At 47.7% G+C, this 21,569-nt stretch overlaps 1 protein-coding gene across 1 annotated transcript in view; it reads right to left on the bottom strand.

Moving 5' to 3' along the window:
* Positions 1 to 9,848, bottom strand: part of ST6GAL2 (ST6 beta-galactoside alpha-2,6-sialyltransferase 2) — a 237,580-nt gene extending 227,732 nt beyond the window's left edge. The window contains exon 1 of the mRNA XM_078657989.1: positions 9,674 to 9,848. The gene's annotated coding sequence lies outside the window, so the exon portion shown is untranslated. The remainder of the gene's footprint in view (positions 1 to 9,673) is intronic.
* Positions 9,849 to 21,569: the final 11,721 nt, after the last annotated feature.

The raw sequence follows: 21,569 nt of genomic DNA on the forward strand, positions 1-21,569 counted from the left end.
AAGAGTATACCTTTTCGCCGCCTTCTGTTTGGGGTATGATTCCTCTTTCCAGTAACAGCTTCCATTGGACTATATGAGGGACTATTTTCCATCTAGAATGTACACTCAGTCATCACGCTTTCACAATGAATTCTCCTATATACATTTATACAGGAAGCATTCATTTCTTTCTTCTTTTGACGCTGACAAAGCCAATTGGGAAGTCTTTAATGTGATAAAGAGCATTTCCGCATGCAACGCTATAGTATACAACATTGGAGAATGTCTGTGTTTACATGCATTGACCCAATAAAGCCGGTCCCATTGGCTTTGTCAGTGCCTGTTTGTCATAAAACTGAAATATCTTCCTGGGCGATGGAGCCCTGAAATTTTGAGTTGTGCTGTTACATTTGTGTGGGTCTAAAAAACGTATCAGTCCTTATAAGGAAACGGCTCTGTCAAGACAGAAAATATGAAACAAAATGAACAGTTTCCGGACTGACAACAAAACTTCATGTTATCAACACCACATGTTGGTAACCTTGTAACAAAATAAACCCCTGCTACTGAGACCCGCCACGCTACTGAGAACGGTGCATGGGGGCACAGTTCCTGGGTGAGGTGAAGCCTGCAGCCCACAATGCTTGCTTCTTTTCGAAGTAATGTGATCTTTTGCATTCTGATACCGCTCGCAGATAACAACACCTGAGGAACGGCCCAGCCAAATCTCTTGCGGTTAATTCTACGTGAAAACCACCCACGTTAAAAAAACGAACTTGGCATAGGGTTCAAAACAGCCCCCATCGCCAGGTGTTACTGGAGCCGCCATTATTTCTTTGAACAGGACATCACCAAACAACCCCTCAGGTGTGGCATAAGCGAAGCCGCCATTATTTCTGGAAACAAGACACCGCCAAACACCCAAACATACTTAATGGGGCGTGAAAGCAAACAGACACAGTAGCGTCATCAAAGAGCCGCGGATCCAAGTGAAACAAAGGCTTTTGATTGGACAATATCGAGATAATCATCTGCAACAGGCGCTCCCCATTCACAAACGCAGCGGTGCAGTGTACACTTTGATTGCAGATAAGAGATGGGAGTGGGGAACTGCAGATGAATGAGCTATTCAGTGTGGGCTGCTGGCCCCAAGTCATGGTGCTGTGTTGCACCATGAGTCAGTGGAGCATGCAGCAACATATTGTGCGGACAGTGAGGGAAGACAGGAACTGAGGCCTTTCACCAGATATACAGGGATAGAACATAGAGGAGGTCCTTTCCCAGGAAAGCAAAAACTGTTTTGCATGGTTTAGTGCTAGTATATACCGGCTTCTTGGCGCTAAGAACAAAAGACCAAATCAAGAGAGGCCCAATATGAAAAAAACACACATCTGGAAGAATATAAATGTCTTCGGAGACTTTTAAAGGGACATAGAGGACCCGATCCACAGAAAATGAACTGAAGACTGATTCAAAGTTTGGAGCCCAGAACATCAAAGAGTGCCCCCTCCTGACTGGGCATGTTTAACTTTGGGAGCAACCAAAGCAACAGAGATTGAAAGCTGAGAGCTATTAAAGTAATACAGGGGGGATATAAGGCGGTAAGGAAAGACTGTTCAGAATGATAGAAATCTCTGAGCATTAGGCAAATGCATTTAATGTGACATCTCTGCTCGATGAGCAGCCAGTGCAGAACTCTTGGGGTCTCAGAAAATTGCTCAACATTTGAAAGATGGAAAATCAGGAGGGCTGCTGGGTTCTGTACTCTGGAGTCTTGTTAGGGAATATGCCCGAAGGCCCCGGCATTAGACACCACAGTAAGCCATCTTTGAGAGTGAGGTGGTACTATGGACAGAAATGATGGATTGGGATGTGTTACCAGTAATTACCAGTGGCTAAGATTAATTCAAGCATCCCACTCATCCATTTTTTGTTTAATTGAGTGCAACACCCTAAAAGTGCCGGGTATGCCCAGACATGGGTCCTGTGTTCACTTTGCCAATGGAACAACAACTGCACCTGATCAAAATCCCGAACTAGTCTTGGGTTGCTTCTGTTCCAGGTCACAGAGGACCTGGCAGTTTCGTTCCTATTGGATACAAAAAAGTGATGGATGGAATGCTTGAATTCATCTCAGCCACTGACAGTTACTCTGGCCACATACTACATCCCAATCCATTGTTATCAGTTTGGACCCACCTCTATGCAAATCAGTCTTGACCCTGCTCCAGTCGGAACTGCCAAGCCAGGTCTTCCCTAACTAGGAACGTAAGCAACCGAGGACCGGTTTCACCCTAGTTATGGGCTCATCAGCCGGGTACAGCTTGGTTCCAGTGACACAGTGTGCACGCGGCCTACATCTGGTTTGGGGAGAATCGGTTTAGGTAGGACAGTTCCTATTAGAGCAGGATCGAGGCTACTTGGCGTAAGGCTGAGTCTGACACAAGGTGACCTTGTGGGCTAAAAAAACAACAGACTGTGGTAGCTCCAAGTAATTACCCATGGCTGAGATGAAATCAAGCATGTCGCCCATCACCTTTTTTGTTTACATCTTATAAAGAAGGCACTTTGTAAAATGTGTACTATGCTGAATTAAAAAACAAAAGTGCAAAAAGAGAGTATCTGGGCTAGTCACAAGACCCAATAAATGATTCTGCTCATGGTCAGGTGCCAGCAGAACTAACGGTGAATCTTCCTTGTGCTTACAAATGTGAATAACAACAGAGTAAGAAATGGGCCTCTTTTGGAACCTATGGAAAAAGCAAACTATCCGTTTACCCAAGGTCAATTCGTGAATTAAGCCAGGTTTGAGAAGAAGCACAGAAGATTCATGATGAGGACAGACGTGGGCTTCTGTTTTGAAATCATTTAACTTTTCAATGGAATTTGGTCCTAGGAGGGTTTAGAGTATATCTACGTTGCCTGTTCGGGAAACATCATTTACTACGAAGGCATCACCACGCATAACGTTTACCACGGTACACTTACCACGCAAACGTTTTTTCAACGCGGGTGCCTTCCACGACCGTCTTTACCACGCAAGTACGTTCTGCGTGGGTTGCGTGGAGATGTGGTATTCCTTCCAGTCGTTCTGCGTGGGCTCGGGGGGGCTGGGGGGGTCTCCGCCCCAAAAATAACAAGCGAGTTACTTAAATAAAAAAACGCACATCATTTTTTAAGTAAAAGGAAAGAGCCTCCTCCAAAGACGTGCTGTGTACGTTAAAATAGCAGTCCTTTTTTTATTTTGGTAGACGTGTTTTGACGCTTGTTTCCATGGTGGATGGAAGTAAGGGCTGCTGGTGAAAGACGTGCAGGTAAGACGTTTCTACGCGTAGAATAATCCTTCGTTGTAAATTCCAGCGTGGTAAAGCCACTTGCGATGTAAAATTCGCGTGGTAAAGCCATGCGTGGTAAATGTAAGCGTGGTATAATCATATATTCGCCTGTTCTTTGTCCCTCCCTGGGCCCTCTAATATTACAAATGACTATGAGGAGGTTTGATAGTTAGAACCCGTTCTCCGCTCACTTTTTCCAATCCACTCACAATGTGTATCTGTGCCAGTGGTCCATACAGCACATATTATGTTGGGAATATGTTAGGAAAGACGGCTCAGTGGCTTAAGATAGCACAGTGAGCTAAGATAAAGCTGATAAGGTCTACATGTAACTTGCATTTCATATGTACAGGTGTCAAGGGGTGTATTGATAACAACTGCTACAGACAGATGCGAAATGGCAAACAATGCTGTAGCGAGCACTGTATAAAACACAAATAAGGATGTACAATTGAAACTACACGCCGAAAAAGCACTTCGACGCCTCGTCAGGTGTAGTAAGCGCTATATATATGCAATTGCGATACGATACAATGCAAAAGTTAAGTACATGTGCACGTGGACAAAAATTAATAAATCGAATAGTATATAAAGTGCTGCATGCCTAAAGTCTCAAAGCTCTATAAATATGTTATTAGTTAGAAGCTCAATATATCAATGTTTCAGCCTGTAAAACGAAGGGCTGTTGTCCTTGCCAAGATTAAATAAAATACAATCAGATAGGAAGCAGAGATAACTGGAGAAAACGAGGCTTGGCTGCAGTACTCCTTTTCACCGGAGGGTGGGTCTGTCTCACCGGCACTACACAAGGCAGCATCGAGTCTTTTATACATTGAGAACTGAGACAGTTCCGTTTCTGAAAACACCTAAATAGATTTTTTTCACAGTTTTCTAAGCCTTTGATATTCGCAATGCTCTACGCTGATTGTTTATTCAGCGACGTTGCTTTTTAGGAAACGTTCAAACCCTTCTGTAAACTAGCACATCTGAGACTGTGGGGAGGAAATGGAATGTAAGAGCCCATTGTTAAAAGTGTGGTACACTGAAAAAAGCACGTGGCTGCAGCCGTAAACAAAGCAATCAGAGCTTGAGAATGTGTGCAATTTGTTGAAAAACACAAACAACAAATGAAATTGGGTCATTTGTATGCAAAACGTTAACTCGGGACTCAAGAATGTGGCCTGTGTCTAAACTGGGTTTTCGTGTTTCTGCTACAGGCATTATTAACTGGGATAGATGAGTGGTCCCGGAAACAGGCCTGATATTCCGTACCCCCAGAGTTTCTGATATCGGGGTACCGGTAACTCCAGGGGTGTGGAAAATCCGGCATGTGACAAGTTGGACCCTGAATGTCACTACGGCCCTCACTAGGAGTGCCCTCTTCACGCCCCATCGGAATTGTAAGATCACGGATCTCTTTATTTTCACCTGGTCGGTTCGACTGCTGCTGAGAAAAGTCACCACCAACCTGTGAAATGAGGAACTAAAAGATAGATCAAACCCATAGTTACCAATTTCCTGGTAATTCCTCATTTCTTGGTGGACTTTCAGGAACCAACTTGTAATGGACTTGTTTATCCCCACTACTGCCTGTACGCCTAGCCCAGGTATTGGTAATACCCCAGAGCTGCCTATACATGCTTTTTCCTAACTCTTGAGGGAGAACTCCAGCTGGGGTGGGGGAGGGGGGGGGGACGAAAATCTAGGCCATTTAGCAGGCCACTCCTAATGAGAGCTTAAGAATTCAGGTATTCCCACAGGAATCAGTGAATCTGGGTCTCTTTCCCATGGTAAATTCTCATTATGGCTGGACTTTCACCAGGTTTTTAGGCTCCTTTTAGCAACTCAAAACTCTGGGTGACAAAAAAACGTGATTCAAATGTACCGGCCCCATAGGAATTAAGAGGACTCTTATACTGAGGACCTTTGTTTGGAGTCTGCCACTCTTGAATGTAGCAGTCATAAGAGACAATAAAAACCACAACGGAGGTTTTCAGTATTTATAGGGTGTGGTAATTACTGCCTATCACAAGTTTTGTGATATACTGGGTCGATTCTCCTGGTAACTCCTCATTTCTCCCAGACTTTCACGCTGAAAAATTGGCAGTTTTCAATCATGTCAAAGTACATAAATTCACGGTATTTCCAGATCTCATATTTCCGGTGAGGCAGATAACTGCTCTTACCAGCCCCATCGGACTTAAAGAGGTCACTCCTAATGAGGGCCTTGGAGGTTACACGGGGGCTGACGTCACTCCAGAGTGCCCTGGTGCTTGTCTTTATGGCTGCTCGCCTTCGAGCCTCTGTGATTCGCAGGTAACCTTCACCAAGGGACAGGGCTCTTAATGCCTTAACATCAATGCCAGGCTGTGTTCTTGCTTGCGGAGCACACGGGTGTGCACCGTATCTAATAAAGCTGCCCAAGCCTTATGACAAGGCCTAGAACAAGCTGTGTTCACATGCAGACCTATTATCCTTTCCAATGTTGAATCAGACGTATTTAACGAATACAAAAATACCCGAAGAGTCCTTACTCTTTCATAAAGCATCCCTCTCGCTATTACCATTGGTTTCCCAGCAAGGCTAGGTCACACCAGTAGCCGATGTGTCATGGGCCCTAGTGCAAGGAAGGAAATGGGACCCTTGGCCCCTGTTTGAACTGTGAAATACAGCAATGATTCGGGTTCAATGGGCCACTCTGGCATCTGGGCCCTGGTACCACTACACCTGCTGCACCAATGGAAGCTACGCCCCCGGGTTACGTATTGTATTTGAAAGTAGCAGTGGGGGGTAAGCAATCTGTGTTAGTGATAAAAAATAATCATTTACAAGAACAGTTATTACACTGAAAATGTTATACAACTATTGAAAAATGCGTAAGTGCTCATGTAACTCAATATGCGTGTGCTAAGGTGTGGGACAGGCATTGGAAATACCAGTTATAAAAGGCAGCTTTCTATCTTTTAAGAGGCTAAGTACATCCATAAACATCAAAAAGAGTGCACTCGCAAAGAAATACACCTACAAAGAGATGCACTGATGCACTAACACATACAAAACACACAAAGAACATGAACACACAGACATCGAACCACACACAAGGGTACACCACAAACATAAATACAAACAGAACACACATACACACAAACAAACACGCGCCAAAAGACACACAAGCGTAAACCCGCACACACTTCACTGACACTGAAGTTAAATAGGTAACCATGATGGCAGAGTGCTATACCGGTTAGGGAATGAAGCCGAATTCAAGTAGTAGGGGTCTCTACCGCAGCAGGTGGGATAGGACCCTAACCTGGCCCTGTGTTCAACGGAGTGCCGTTCACAGTAAATCTGCAGCCAGACGTTGCGTGGGCAGAGCCCAGGGACTGCTGCAACGCGCTCAGACACAGCGGGCTGGTGACAAGCAGGGAAGCCCTGATCTCTGCCAGTGCTTCTCGCGCTGGTGCAGACAAGATGCGCGTGAACTACAAGGGGCTTCTGCCCCTGCATTAGTATTCAAAGATACAGGATCACATCCGCCCCCAACAGCCCTGAACACAGGTCACTGAACAGTGATTTAACCAAACACCGCGTCAGTGCGCAGAGGTCGCAGTAGTCTGACTCGAGGGCAGGATACTTGTGAAGCCCGCGTGGTCTGGAGTCAATGAGCGGGAAGCGCGTGAGAGGTGACAGGAAGAGACCAATGAGAGGCAGCATAGATACAAGAAGGCAGGGGGTGAGGGAGATGGGCAAACGGATAAGGAAAGGGTCAGAGAGGTGAGAAGGAAGGAAGAGGAAGGGCGCCTGGAGAAGGAGAGATAACACAGATAGCTAGAGATAACACAACAACCTGAGAGAGAAGACAATGTGAGCAGGAAAAGGGAAGAGTGAAGGGTGTGAACGAGGAACAGCGGGTGCGCCAGACGGAAACGAGCTTTTGAAGGACAAGAGGGGAAAGATAAGGGGGCAAAAAATGGGGGCAGTGACAACAATGTCACTTATTAGCTGTAATAAGCGCTTCGAAGCAGCCTTGTTTATGAATGTGAATATATGTAAACAGATCTCTCTTTGTGTTTTGTGTTATGGTTTGCGTTTTTTGTTATGGTGTGTGTTTTTTGTTATGTTTGTGTTTTTTGTTATGGTTTGTCTTTTTTGTTATGGTATGTGTTTTTTTTTTACGGTTCCTAAAAACATTTCTGTTGTTGTTACTGTTGTTGTGTACAATTATTATTGCATACGCTAGGTCTCGCGAGAAGAATCAAAGCGCCAAGTGATTATCTGCTCCTCACAGCCACTGCTGGCTTCCAAGAGCACGCAACAAACAATGCCCTGTCTTGTGCCCCGGGGTGAGCAACACTCGCGGACAAACTGCAACAAAAGCAACGCAATCAACTTCCAAGCTCCAGAGGCGATAGCAGCCACTGCTGCGTGTGGATAAATGTCTTTGTCAAATGAGTGCACGCGCCGCCGCCTTCCTTGGCCCGGATTGCGCGTGTTGTGTGAAAGCACTGAACACATGTCATGCAAGGTACGGTAGGTTGTATGCACTGAGGCATGCATGGCTCTGCCTTCTGTCTGCAAAAACCCTCAAGAGGCATGCCTGCACCACTCAGCAATCAGCGTGCACAAATATATCTGAAGGATGTATGGCTGCACAATTACACTGTTAAGACGCATGCAGGCAGCAGTATTCTTGCGGCACAATTATGCTGTATACAGGAAGATAGGGGGTGAACTAGGCGCGCCGGTGCTCACACGCATGTGCTGTGTAAAACCCATGCACACAAAGCAAGCATAGCTCAACAGTCTTGTGCACAACTGCATGGTACTGGGACCAGACACGCTGTGGGAACGTGTGTGGGAGAGAGAGGGTACTTGCGCAACTGTTGACAGAGGCATAGCGCAACAGTGTCCACAATGATAGCGTGTTGTAATATGCACAACTGCACGGTAAAACTAAACAAATAGGACTAAACAGAGTGCACAACTGCACAATATAGGAAGCATGCAAGGTGTAACATCGGCAATACTAACAGCACAACAGTTTGTATAAAAACATGCATGGCACAAAAGTGTGTAAAAAGAAAGCATGGCTCAACGGTATGCACAAATTATTTTCACAGCAAGCATTTAAGGCCTGACACTATGCCCAACTGCACTGTCAACTAAGCATGCAATGTGTGAGAGAGAGAGGGTGTTGCACAGTTGTAAGAAGCATTTAGAGCACCACTTTTTGTACACAATTGATCCGAATGGGACCCAAAATATCGCTCAGCAGTGTGCGCAACTGCCCAGAATCACAAGCATGCATGGTTTAGAAATATACAGAACTAACTGGTGTCTGAATCAGGAAATGCACACCAGAGGGTGTGGGCGCGCGTGCAATTGTACCTGGTTGAAGGTAGCCGAGGCTCCGCAGTGTGGGCACAACTGAAATGAAGATGCCGCGTGGATGGTTCAGCAGTGTGCACAACTGCCCAGTCTTGGGTGCATGTTTGACTTAGCAGTGCTTGCCCAACCACAGTATGTAGAAGTATGCAAGACAAAGTCGTGAGAGCGCTTCTATCACTGTCTAGCTGGACGCGTGCAACGCCCAGCAGTGAGGCCACACTCGTGGTTTATAGGAAGAATGCACGGTTCACCACAGTGCTTAACTGCACGCAGGGAACCATGCATTGCTCAGCAGTGTGGCCGCAACCCTGGTTTATAGAAAGAATGCACAGTTAACCACGGCGTTCAAGAAAGCATGCATTGCTCAGCAGGGTGGACTATAGCAAAGTGCAATGTACATGAAAGGCACAGCAGCGTGTTCACGAGGGTACAGTAAATGAAACGTGGTGCTTGCCTTTGAAACGAAAACCAGACACATTGGGACATACAAGGTTCAGTAAATCGTGCGTACATGATTTTGTAGCCCCTGCCAGTTAAAGCAGGAATGCCAATTGTGTACCACTACCCCGATCTTAGATGTCTAGGAAAGGAAACATGTACCCGATCAGAGCCCTGTTTCGTTCCTATGTGTGAGAGCACTCAGATTAGGTGCGGGGGATGCCGATCTCTGTGTGGGATGAGCCTGCACCGCTCAGCGTCGGTTTGGTTGCTAGAAAGCATAAGCCGCTCTGCTGCTAGTTCAGTGACCCCCCAGCGCAGGGCTCTATGCTCAACCCTCAGACGGCGGCTCTACCAGGGCAGAGAGGGCGCTGCACGCTCTCACAGCAGCAAGCCCCTTTTACCACTAAAGCGTGACATGAAGAGACACCACAAGCAAGAGTATCCCTGAAACACATGGTCTTTGAGAGTGCCAGCCCCTGTGCCCCTTCCGTGCTTTGCCATGTGCACATGCAGACCCCGGGTGCAGTTACCTGGCTGGCGTCGGTGTGGGGGCTCCCACGAAGCTCAGCATGTAGAGGGAGCCCGGGGGCTGCAGCAGGGCTGCCGCGGTGGCTGCGCGCTGACCATGGAGCAGAGCGCTGCGCGGTGCTGCCGCCGCCGCCGCGAGACGGGCATGCTGCCTGGGCTCCGGAGCCTCTGCTCTGCCACTGCCTTCGCCCGGCTAGGGCGCGAGCGCGGGGGTGGCGCGCGCGCGCGGGCGGCTCAGAGCGCGCGCCGCCTCTCTCGGGCTCTCTCGTAAACGGAGGGCACGCGGGATGCACGCGCACAGCACGCGCGCGGTCTACCCCAGCTCATTGTTCTGCGGATCGGCGGATGCTCCGGTGAATCCAGTCACTCACGGGAGGGGGCGCACAAGCCTGGCCGGGATGGCAACAAGATGCCCACCACATGATAGACTGCGGCCACATTTAGTGATGTACATCTTCTCGTGTTTGGAAGAGAACGGTTTCGTTAGTGTTGCAGAAATAATTGTACATCTTCTTTCAGCATTTTTGTCGGTTGGCCGCCATGCCAGTGCAAGGATTTTTGTAGACGTGTGCCATCCATCAAATTCACAGGGTGAACGGACCCAGCGGCCTGGCAGGGTTCAACAGTCAACGAGCCGAGTCACAAAAAACATGACATGTAAAGGACACAGCAGTCATTTAAAATTGTTATCTAGACAGTTTCCCATTCATGTTTATGTATGCTTGTTTTTCTTTAATACATTATATTAAATTCGTGTTTTCACAATTGTTGACATTATTATTTTTTAAACATGAATTTATCCCTTGCTCAAACGTCACTGCCTTGTGTGAACCAATTAGCCTGCTTGTCATGTGTATCGTATGTTGGCAGTATTGTTGTTGCACGTAGAGAAACAGTATTGTCTAGTAAACTATACACCAGCCAGACTTTTATGTAGCAGAAGTGCACATACAGAACTGTAGTCCTTCAAGGTGCTCTCAGATCTCACTTAGGGGCCGATTATGATGTCAGGAAAGGCTCTGAACGGTATTTTTTTAATGACTTTATATCATGATCCAATTTAGTACACTATGTCCTATGAGTAAAATTATCACATGCTAATTCAATCTGGTACAATATATGTATAATAAGAAAAAAAGGTATGGAGGGTCAAGGGGAATATTTAATGACCTGTCTGCTCACTCCCCTATTGTTAGGACATGAAACACAAAAAAGAGCAGAACAGGTCAAGGAGTGGTGTATAACTAAACCAGTCACTAAGGGCCAGTAGGGTATGAACGCAAACTAGTGTCGTTGAGAGTTATTGGAAAACAGAACGCTAGAACAATTCCCATCAGACCACCCATTCGGTGGAATTCACGTCATATGGGAATTGCTGATCAATCCAGAACACATCCAGCCATGTAGTGCCGGTGTGGAACTAGACGTCAGAAAACTAGCCATGATGTTTTCCATAAAGTAAAATTACCTACATCCCATTTACCTACTCTTAAATACCGAATCGGAATGATTCGGTATTTAAGAGTAGGTAAATCGAGATTACCTACATCGGGCCCTTAAAACCCAAACCATAAATAAAAGGCATTGCCATTTACAAAGGCAATAGCTCAAACTCGCGTGAATGCGAGACCTATTGCATTGCAAATGCTTGTTACAAATTATGGGAGGATTCAGTGTTATGTGCCTCCCCTACCTTGTCTCTCGCTCTCAACACATGATACCAATGGACTCAGTTACAAGGAGATTTCTATAATGGCATGTTTCAAGAACCGATTAACTACAGTCCTGACATTGAGAGTGAGTTGGTCATGCATTTAGTGCAGTTGACATTAGTACCAGGGCCTATACACTGTACTGTAGCATTTTCTACAGGGCCAGTGCCTGAATGGTATGCCTGCATGGCAGATAAACACTTGTACTGGACAATAGGGCTGCTAGAGGACACGTTGTATGTGGGTAAGAAATGGTGTGCAATGAGCATTGATGAAGAAAATGTATTTCAAGTCCCAACTTCAGAACCACACATGCCTACAGCTGTAGCACCAGGTTTCTGCCCTAAAGATTTGGGCCCCATTAGTCAAACGCCTTCAGGTTTTACCATGAACTAAGGATTTTTCATTTCCATTAGGAGTTGTGCATGCTCAGAAATGATAGAACTGCACTTTCTGACAAGCTTTAAGGGAATATAGCTTTACCGATCCCAAAACATAAGGTTCTAGAACAAGTGAACTCAGAGGTTTGGGTAAAACACAAAAATGATGCAGGATTGTTGAAAACATGCCCTCCCCCTAAAGTGACACTTAAGGAGACGCCGGAATTACCTTATGTGCATCAGTACAGACTGTTACTTCAGGCAGAGGAGGGAATAAATCTATTATTGAGTCTATCTGACAACAGGATATCATTAATAAGACCATTCGCCCCTACAATACTCTTAATATTACGCTGTCCAAGGGCATTATAGGACAATATAGGTTCATTCATGATTTACGCCAGATAAACAGCATTATGGTTCCCTTAGCACCTTTTGTGCCTGACACCAACACCATATTATCTTGTATACATGTAGAGGGAGAGTATTTTACGGTCATAGATCTCTCCTCTCCGTTTTTCATCATTAGAGTGCATCCAGAGAGTAAGTTCCTCTTTGCCTCCACGCTAAAAGATGGATAATGCACTTTCAAACGACGAGTCAAAGGCTTCACTGAGAGTGCCATGGTCTATGTGCAGGCAGTAAAGAGAGACCTCGACAGCCTACACATGGAACATGGTAGTTTTGTCTTGCAGTATGCTGATGACCTCCCTGTGGCATCTCCATCACTAGAAGCTTGTGAAAAGACACTGTAGCTCTGCTAAACCACCTCCAGGAGAGATGACACAAAGCTTCATTGTCAAAAGTTAGTGCTGCCAAAAAGAGGTGACTTACCTTGGTTATGTGATATCCAAAGGTACATGCCACATATCACAACCGAATAAAATTGATTGAGACCATGCAGCCCCCCTCCACCAAGAAAGGAATAATGTCCTTCCTGGTGGTAATGAACTACTGTCGCCAGTAGATCCCTGAGTACAGATCCTATGATGTCATCTTGAGACAATGTACACTAAAAGATGCATCCAACAACATTGTATGGACTAATGAACTTGCACCTGTTTCAAGAAACTGAAAGAGACATTGTGTGCTGTGCCAGCAATGGGGCTGCTTGATTAAAAACTGCCTTTCTATCTCAAAGTGTCAAGGCGAAATAGCATTGCAAATAGTGTGCTGACACAGCAGCATGGCTCTGGAAAAGACAGGTGGCATACTACTCCGTTTTTTTGCCTTTCGCAGTGACTGGGCATTGAGCTTGTTTGAGAGTGGTGGCCACAGCAGGTGTGATGGTAGAGAGGACAGCTTCCATTGTGTTGGCCTACCCTTGTGTTGTATCTACCACATCCGGTACCGTTTTAGTTGTCATCTGCAACAACACAACATTTTGTGGCTGCCAGGTGCATGGGTTATGAGGTCACCTTGTTGTCTAACACTAATATCACCATTGAATATGCCCATCTGTTAATTTGGCAACATTATTACCTAAAATAGGTGATTCTGATTTAAGCCCTGACCATCACTGGTTTGCGGCTGTAGAAACATGCATCACACCAAAAACAGATATCCAGCAGACACCATTAGAAAAGGCACACGATGAGACGTAAAGTGAGGGTTCCTACAGCAGACTAACAGACATTGGTTACAGAGCAGGAAATGCTATCACAACAGTTGACACCATAGGTGAAAGTGCAGCTCTGCCACCTGGCATATCTGCCTAGCAAGCTGAGCTGAATGCTGTAACAAGAGCACTTCTCTCAATTTCAATTTAAAAATTCTTTATTTGGCCGAATAAAAGCAGACCATAAAAGCCCATAGTATGGAAGACACATCCACAGTATAACAGTAGAATAAGTATAAGTCCAAATGTACATTATTTTAAAATAAATTATTACAACAAGAGCATGCATCCTAGCTGACTCAGTTTATGCCTTTGGAGTTGTCCATGATTTCGGCCAGCTATATTAATATTGTTGTTTCTTAACAGCAGCAGGGCACCCGATTAGAAATGGTCTTTTAGTAAACAACTTGTTAAAGGCAACCTTACTACCCCACCAAAAAGTGGTAATAAAATTTGAAACCCAGACAGGAGCTAGTACTGAGATTGTCAAAGATAACACCATCAATGAGATAGCAAAAAGAGAGAGCCTGTTACATCCAGTACAGATTGTGCCTTCAGTGGCCAAAAGCATGCCAAAAATTCAATACTTTCAGAGACAAGTATTGCTTGCTGATAAAAAGGAATCACAATGGTCTGCAACAGTAGATGAGGCGATAGTGTGGATTGATGATGGATGTAAGCAAAATGATGAGAGGTTGTGGGTCCACTGTGATGGGAGACCTCTGGCCCCACACATTATGTTCCTTTCCCTTACAAGGCTTGCACATAGACCCACACACATGGCACAAGGGGGATGAATGCTGTGAATGGAAAAGAATGGTGTGCACCAGGGATAGCAGCTTTCATTGCCATTACACAATTGTGCTCCTAATGTCTTCTCTGTGCCCAACATTCTAAAGGTCTGTCCCCTGCAACACAGGATCACTTGCTGGTACCACAGGGTTCCTTAACCGACTTGCAGATTGATTTTGCTTATATGCCACCAGTGAATGGATTGAAATATTGGTAGGTGTATGTAGCTCAGTTTTCAAAATGGGTGGAGGAGTTTCATACAAGGAAGAATGATGCAGCAACTGTTGTCCAATGCTTGATGAAATACATCATACCCAGGTTTGGGGTCCCTCAAGGCATAAATGGCAACAGAGGAGATGAGTACATGGCACCAGTTGTGCAAAAGATGTGTGACTGTTTGGGAATAGAGTAAAATTTGCATGCTTCTTATCAACGTCAAAGTTCGGGCCAAGTGGAGCGGATGAACTCCACAATAAAAAATAGATTAGCAAACACAACCGGTGCAAAAGGTCTTTAATGGCCGGATGCTCTGTCTTAAGTGCTTCATACCATAAGGGCAACACCAGCTAGAAAAACTCTTGTACCCCCATGAGGTACGGATTGGGCAGCCTATGTCAATAGGGGTGAGGTTGCCTTTCACAGCATCCCAAGCAGCACTGCTGAGGACTGACACAATATTTCTGACTATTCTGTACAGTTGTCAGCAGGGTTGAGACACCACCTCCTCCAGGTGAAGGAATCTTTGTCCTAACCATTCTCAGAGCCAACATACCAATTTAAAGCTGGAGACATGGTCCTGGTGAGAAAAATAACAGATGTTTCTTTTAGTTTTAGATGGAATAGACCACAACTCGTGCTCCTAATGATGCGGATCACAGTCAAGGTGGAAGAACGTGCTAAGTGGCTTCATGGAACAAGTTGCAGAGTTGTGCCAACAGCGCCTGAAACTGAGGTACCAGTTACTGATGAACACCTGTCACTGGAGGAGCTAAGCAACACACCAGAAAAGGAAAACACAGACCAGACCACTTTCAGGAGCCACGCTGAGGGCCCATCATCAAGTGTCTCAGGGACGATGACATCAACTGTGGCAGTTGAGTGATGACGTCTCGAAGAAAGGTGATGGTCTGCACCAGCAGAAAAATAGACTGATGACAATCCCACAGAGCAGGGCCGGGGAAACAGCCCCCTAACAAGATGACTGTGGGACAGGAAGAGTAGAAGATAACAGCACACTGTGTGCCTTTGCATTACACACACTCAGAGAAAGCATCCTAGGACATAGTAACAGAATGATGCTTGTGGTATCCATGTTGTACTTTACTGTAATATATTCTGGCCCAATAACAAATGTCACCGGCTGTGGAAAACAATGCTGAGGACAATGCATTTCCTGTATGCATTAAGCATCATGTTTCAGGATGTAACCCGAATGTGGACGCTGCGGCAGCGCTATCATCTGGACCTCTTTTAAAAATTACTGTGACATTTTACGTGTACTTAGCTCCACAACCGGGCTTACCTGCTGCTTCCCCTTGCTCCAGCTGGCTGCACCCCTAGCCCCGCTCCGGCACTGGGCCGGTCTTCGGAGGGCCGACGGGGCTGCAGTCCACCATCTTGGGAGGGGCAGCCACCTTTCCCCACATAAGGACCGCCCAATGCGGACGCGCAGCGGACGAGCGCAGCGGGCGCGACGAAGGCGCGCCGAAGTTGCGCCTAAGTTAAGCCCGTCTGCGCCCGTCCGCGGCCGGCCGGGGCCAGGGGCACTCCATCATGCCCCTTTTCTGTCCTATTCGGCCTCGCAACTTTGCTCTTACCAGGGTTCATGGGTCCTTTCCCCCCCACTCTTACTCGGATTATGGAGCTTGGGCTGGCTCGCACCAGGCCCTCCACCTTCCTCCCGGTCCCCTTGCTGCCTTCATTGATCTCCCCTCCCTCCCTCCCTACTCTCTGACTCTCCTGACCTGCTGCAGAAGAGGTCGCTCCCCCACGCTCCCAAGCCTTGCTCGTTTTTGAGAAAATAAAGCGCCTGATTGCTGTCTGCTGCCCAGCGGTATCGTAGCGACTAGAAGCTTAATCCCAGCGCGACCTTCCCCCGCACTACTGGCGCTGCCTGCACTGTTCGTTCCTATCTCATCGTGTGTAATTGTTGCATAGTGCTTTCTTACATATCTGTATTGCGCTGTAAAGGCTGCACATTGTTGGTTGAAGAGCATTGTATTATTGTACCCGATTGTGCCTCTGTTTACCCCCAGGCTAACCCAGTCTCATTTCTCCCCTTCCTGCAGCCATTTTGTTGTTTGTTGTGCCTACTTGGCCGTAGCTCCATCCCGCGCCCGCCTCCCAGCTGACCCTGCCTCCCACAGTTAGCAACAGACCTACCTCTCCTCTCCCTCGCCGTGACTCTCCTGACCTGCTGCAGAAGAGGTCGCTCCCCCCACGCTCCCAAGGCTTGCTGGCTTTTGAGAAAATAAAGCGCCTGATTGCTGTCTGCTGCCCAGCGGTATCGTAGCGACTAGAAGCTTAATCCCAGCGCGACCTTCCCCCGCACTATTGGCGCTGCCTGCACTGTTCGTTCCTATCTCATCGTGTGTAATTGTTGCATAGTGCTTTCTTACATATCTGTATTGCGCTGTAAAGGCTGCGCATTGTTGGTTGAAGAGCATTGTATTATTGTACCCGATTGTGCCTCTGTTTACCCCCAGGCTCACCCAGTCTCATTTCTCCCCTTCCTGCAGCCATTTTGTTGTTTGTTGTGCCTACTTGGCCGTAGCTCCACCCCGCGCCCGCCTCCCAACTGACCCTGCCTCGCCCCTCCCCCTCCACTATCCATACATGACAGAAGCATTTGTGCGCAGCGTTCACACGCAGCTGTCGCGCCGAAGGTGCGCCAAAGGTAAGCCCGTCTACGCCCTTCCGCGCCTGGACCGCACCCAGCGCCAGTCCCCCTGGTCCACGCCGCACCCAGCCCACTAGATTCACATATGATGCTGCAACTCTCCTCGCCCTCAACCCCGGACGCACACCACAGTGCTGCAAAGCCACCCCAGGACGTACCCACGGCCCATTCGCTTGCCTCACCTGCAAGTTCAACTGCTTCAGGACCTTCACCAAATCCACTTCCTCCATACACAGCTCCGACTCTAATCACCTGAAGTGCATCCTACTTAACACCCGCTCGGTCCACAGACACGCAACTGAACTCTGGGACCTACTCGACACTGCATCACCGGACATCGCCTTCCTTACAGAAACATGGATGAACACATCATCAGCACCCGACATCGCCATAGCCATACCGGACGCCTACAAGATTATCCGAAAAGACCGCACCAATCAAACAGGAGGAGGCATCGCCATCGTCCATAAGAACACCATCAAAATCACGACCAGCTCCGATGGTAATCTTGCAACCGCCGAACATCTCCACTTTCAGATCCACACCGACCCTAGGACCACACTCAGAGGCACCCTCATCTACAGGCCTCCAGGAACCCGCACTCAATTCAGCGATGACATCAATGACTTCATCAGCCCACATGCCCTCGCCTCCGAGAACTACATTCTTTTAGGAGACCTCAACTTCCACCTTGAAAACAAACACGATAGCAACACCTCCACCCTTCTGGACAACCTGGCCAATCTCGGACTCAAACAACTTGTTGACACCCCCACCCATGTAGCCGGACACACGCTCGACCCTATCTTCACCTCCAGCAAGCACATTTCCTTCAATCGCACCACAGCTCTCCATTGGACGGACCACAGCTGTGTTCACTTCAGCTACAAAACCACCTTGACCCACAACCGCCCACAACCTATTCCTCGGAGAAACTGGAACAAAATCACCTCCGACCAACTCCTCACATCACTCAACCAAAACCCTCCCACCCTCTCATTGGACCCAAACCAAGCGGCCACCAATCTCAAGCAATGGATCACCCACAGCACTGACGAATTAGCACCCCTGAAAAAGCACCAGATCAAATCAGTCAGCAAAAAGGCTCCCTGGTTCAATGATGACCTTAAAAAATCCAAGAAGCTATGCCGCACCCTGGAGAAAACATGGAGAAAAAACCCAACCACCGACAACATGGCCACCCTCAAGGTAGCCACCCGCAAACACCACCAACTGATTCGATCAACCAAGAAATCAGCATTCAAGGATCGTCTCGACAACAACTCCCACAACAGCAAGGAACTTTTCAACATCGTCAAAGAATTCACCAACCCCACCACAGCATCTAACGACATCACTCCCTCCCAAGACCTCTGTGATGCGTTATCCTCCTTCTTCTACAACAAAATTGCCGACATCCACAACAGCTTCGAGAACACTCCCAGCGATCAACCCTCCCCACCCCCCTCAGTACCTACCCCGCCAACTAACAACCTTAGCGCCTGGAACCCAATCACCACTGAAGACACCATCCGCCTAATGAACTCAATCCACTCTGGCTCGCCAACCGACCCCTGCCCCCACCACATCTTCAACAAAGCTGACTCCATCATCGCACCCCATCTCTGTGATGTCATCAACTGCTCGTTCAACTCCGCCACCTTCCCAGAAAGCTGGAAACACGCCGAACTCAGCGCCCTCTTGAAGAAACCCACAGCAGACCCCTCTGAACTTAAAAACTACCGACCCATATCCCTCCTCCCTTTCCCCGCCAAAGACATTGAAAAAGCCGTCAACAGCCAGCTCGCCGCCTTCCTTGAATCCAACAACTCCCTCGATCCATCTCAATCCGGATTTCGAGCCAAACACAGCACCGAAACCGCCCTCATTGCAGCGACAGACGACATCCGAACACTACTGGATAACGGAGAGACAGCGGCCCTCATTCTACTCGACCTCTCCGCCGCTTTCGACACAGTCTGCCACAGCACCCTTATACAACGCCTCAGCAACATCGGCATACAAGGAAAAGCCTTGGACTGGATCATCTCATTCCTTTCCGGGAGAACTCAAAGAGTCCATCTCCCCCCATTCAACTCAGAGGCCACTGAAGTCATCTGTGGAGTACCACAAGGATCATCACTCAGTCCCACCCTCTTCAACGTTTACATGAGCCCACTCGCATCCATTGCGCGCCATCACAACCTCAACATCATCTCTTACGCCGACGACACCCAATTAATCCTTTCCCTCACCAAAGACCCTATCACCGCCAAAACTAATCTTCACGAAGGCATGAAAGTAGTAGCCGAATGGATGAAACATAGCCGCCTAAAACTCAACTCAGACAAAACGGAGGTGCTCATCCTAGGATCTTCCCCCTCTGCCTGGGACGACTCTTGTTGGCCTTCCGCTCTGGGCACAGCACCCACACCCACAGACCACGCACGTAACCTCGGCTTCATCCTAGACTCCTCTCTCTCGATGTCCAGACAAGTCAACGCAGTCTCATCCTCCTGCTTCAACGTACTTCGCATTCTCAAAAAGATCTTCCGCTGGATCCCCCTCGAGACAAGAAAGACTGTCACCCACGCACTGGTCACGAGTCGAATGGATTATGGTAACACACTATACGCCGGAATCACAACTAAATTACAGAAAAAACTCCAACGCATCCAAAACGCATCAGCGAGACTCATACTAGACATCCCTCGCCAAGATCACATCACCGGACACCTGAAAGACCTCCACTGGCTTCCCGTCAACAAGAGAATCACGTTCCGTCTTCTCACCCACGCACACAAGGCCCTCTACAATCTAGGACCCGAATGCCTCAACACTCGACTGTCCTTCTACAAACCCACCCAACAACTAAGATCGTCCAATCAAGCCCTCGCCGCAGTCCCGCGCATCCGAAAATCCACCATGGGTGGCAGATCCTTCTCCTTCCTGGCTGCCAAGACCTGGAACTCACTCCCCACTCACCTCCGCCTTACTCAAAACCACATCTCCTTCAGAAAAGAACTTAAAACCTGGCTATTCGACAAATAATGAACACCTTCCCGAAGCGCCTTGAGACCCTCTGGGTGAGTAGTGCACTATATAAATGCCCGAACTTGAACTTGAACTTGAACTACTCACACGCCTGTCCCCACAACCTCGGCTTTCCTCCTGAATGCCAGGTCTGCAGTCAAGCATCAGACAGAGCTTTTTAGTTTTTTGGATTTCCACAAACCTGACCTTATGCTTTTAACAGAAACCTGGTACAGATCAGACTCTCTGCCCAACGTGCTGGCAGCCCTCCCCCCCTCCTATTCGATCCTTCGGGCTGATCGGCCGGAGGGGAAGACGGGGGGTGGAGTGGCCTTGATCTTTCGCACTGGACTTCATTTTCAGGTTCTTCCTTCTTCTCCCATACCTACTGCCGACTGCCTAGTGGTACGTTCGGCTTCTTTTCAGGTTCCCGTCACATATGTTTTAGTATATCGTCCTCCCCACCCCAACCCTGGGTTTATTCCTGCTCTTCAAGACCTATTAGCCACCCTAGTAGTTAACAACACAGCTGTCTCAGTGCTAGGGGATTTCAACTTTTGGCCTGGTGACCCGGCGGAAGACACCCCGTCAAGAGACTTCTCTCAGCTCCTTTCTAGTCTCAATTTTGTTTCCCATGTTCACTCCCCTACCCATTCCCGTGGCCACACTCTGGACCAAATCTGGACGTTAAACGTCCTTATTTCTACGTCTATTGTCATTACTTGTCTGTGGTCTGATCACTTTTTGATTTCTTTTCATTTAGACCTCAACTTGGCTAAGATACCCTTTTCCCCGAGAAACTCTTGGGCTAGGAATTGGAGCAAGGTAGACATTTCCGTCCTTTGTGCCACATTGTCATCCTCCTGCCCTGATCTAAGGGGCGCCCCCTCATCGTCCCAAATAGCCATGCTTAATTGCTGGCTCTCGAGAGCTTGTGATCAAGAAGCCCCTCTGAGACGTGTCACTGTTAGATGCGCTCATGAGGCGAATAAATGGTTCTCCCCCCCCTCCTTAAGACTAAAAAGCTGGAGGTGCGCCAAGCGGAACACGCTTGGAGGCTTGCTTACTGCCCCTCCCGCAAAGCCCGCTACAAAACTGTATGCAAGGAATATAAAAACGCCATCTTACAGGCTAAGACAGATTACTTTTCTGAGAAAATCCTTGCCGCTGAGAACCAGCCCAGGGAGATCTTCGCCACAGTGCGCGAGCTGGCTTCTTCTGACAGGACATCCCCCAAAATTCTTCCTTCTCAGCTGTTGTGCGATTCGCTTAATAACTATTTCATCGACAAGGTCGCACTGATTAAATCTAACATTCCTCCCTCCCCCCTTCCTTTTCTGATCCCCAGCCCCCGATTAATAGGTTGACAATAATACCATACCCCCCTTTACCAAGGAGTCTCGCCTTCCCCTTCTGGCCCGTGTTAAGTCAGGATCCCCAGCCGATGTCTGCCCGGCCCATGTC

Source organism: Lissotriton helveticus, chromosome 8, assembly GCF_964261635.1.
Source record: "Lissotriton helveticus chromosome 8, aLisHel1.1, whole genome shotgun sequence".
Taxonomy (NCBI): domain Eukaryota; kingdom Metazoa; phylum Chordata; class Amphibia; order Caudata; family Salamandridae; genus Lissotriton; species Lissotriton helveticus.